General features: G+C 54.8%; 1 protein-coding gene across 1 annotated transcript in view; it reads left to right on the top strand.

The window, feature by feature from the left end:
- Positions 1–1,932, top strand: part of LOC116652716 — a 6,957-nt gene that overhangs the window by 4,363 nt on the left and 662 nt on the right. The window contains exon 2 of the mRNA XM_032441945.1: positions 36–1,918. The gene's annotated coding sequence lies outside the window, so the exon portion shown is untranslated. The remainder of the gene's footprint in view (positions 1–35; positions 1,919–1,932) is intronic.

Here is a 1,932-nt window from a genome sequence, read left to right as displayed (position 1 = left end):
GATACCCATTGGGGTGCCATTAGGATTCCCATTAGGTTTCCCATTGGGGTGCCCACTCAGACACCTATTGGGGTGCCATTGGGATTCCCATTGGGGTGCCCACTCAGATACCCATTGGGATTCCCATTGGGGTGCCCCCTAGGATTCCCATTGGGGTGCCATTAGGATTCCCATTAGTGTGCCCATAGGGATGCCCACCAGGTTTCCCATTGGGGTGCCTCCTAGATTGGGGTACCATTAGGTTCCCCATTGGGTGCCCACTCAGACACTCATTGGGGTGCCATTAGGTTTCCATTGGGGTTACCATTAGGGTGCCCCCTAGGATCCCCATTGGGGTGCCATTAGGTTTCCCATTGGGATTCCCATTGGGATGCCCATAGGGATGCCCACTCAAATACCCATTAGGGTGCCATTGGGATTCCCATTGGGGTTCCCATTAGGGTGCCCACTCTGATACCCATTGGGGTGCCATTAGGATTCCCATTGGGATGCCCTCTCAGATACCCATTAGGGTGCCCACTCTGATACCCATTGGGGTGCCATTAGGTTTCCCATTGGGGTTCCCATTGGGATGCCCACTCAGATACCCATTGGGGTGCCATTAGGTTTCCCATTGGGGTTCCCATTGGGGTTCCCATTGGGATGCCCTCTCAAACACCCATTGGGGTGCCATTAGGATTCCCATTGGGATGCCCTCTCAGATACCCATTAGGATGCCATTGGGATTCCTATTGGGGTACCATTGGGATGCCCACTCAGATACCCATTGGGGTGCCATTAGGTTTCCCATTGGGGAGCCCTCTCAGATACCCATTGGGGTGCCATTAGGATTCCCATTAGGGTGCCATTAGGATTCCCATTGGGGTTCCCATTGGGATGCCCTCTCAGATACCCATTAGGGTGCCCACTCTGATACCCATTGGGGTGCCATTAGGATTCCCATTAGGATTCCCATTGGGGTGCCCACTCAGACACCTATTGGGGTGCCATTAGGATTCCTATTGGGGTGCCCACTCCTACCCACTGGGGTGCCATTAGGTTTCCCATTGGGTGCCCACTGGGGTGCCCACTCCTACACCCATTGGGGTGCCATTATGTTTCCTATTGGGGTTTCCCTTTGGGATGCCCATTGGGGTGCCTATTGGGGTGCCCATAGGGATTCCCACTCAAATACCCATTGGGGTACCATTGGGATTCCTATTGGGGTGCCCACTGGGATGCCCTCTCAAACACCCATTGGGGTGCCATTAGGTTTCCCATTAGGGTGCCCACTGGGGTGCCCATAGGGATGCCCACTCAAATACCCATTAGGTTGCCACTGGGATTCCCATTGGGGTTCCCATTGGGGTGCCCACTCTGATACCCATTAGGGTGCCCACTGTGATACCCATTGGGGTGCCATTAGGATTCCCATTAGGGTGCCCACTGGGGTGCCCACTCATACCCTTTGGGGTGCCATTGGGATTCCCATTAGGGTGCCCACTCAGATACCCATTGGGTGCCCATTGGGATGCCCCCTAGGATCCCCATTGGGGTGCCCACTCTGATACCCATTGGGGTGCCATTAGGATTCCCATTAGGTTTCCCATTGGGGTGCCATTGGGATTCCTATTTGGGTGCCCACTCCTACCCACTGGGGTGCCATTAGGTTTCCCATTGGGATTCCCATTGGGGTGCCCATTGGGATGCCCTCTCAAACACCCATTGGGGTACTCTTAGGTTTTCCATTAGGGTGCCCACTGGGGTGCCCACTCCTACCCACTGGGGTGCCATTAGGTTTCCCATTGGGGTTCCCATTGGGATGCCCACTCAGATACCCATTGGGGTGCCATTAGGATTCCCATTGGGGTGCCCACTCAGATACCCATTAGGGTGCCCACTCTGATACCCATTGGGGTGCCATTAGGATTCCCATTAGGTTTCCCATTGGGG

The sequence above is a fragment of the Coturnix japonica genome, unplaced genomic scaffold (assembly GCF_001577835.2).
Source record: "Coturnix japonica isolate 7356 unplaced genomic scaffold, Coturnix japonica 2.1 chrUnrandom879, whole genome shotgun sequence".
Classification (NCBI taxonomy): domain Eukaryota; kingdom Metazoa; phylum Chordata; class Aves; order Galliformes; family Phasianidae; genus Coturnix; species Coturnix japonica.
Note: the sequence above shows the minus strand (reverse complement) of the source record. Positions and strands in the feature narration are given on the sequence as shown.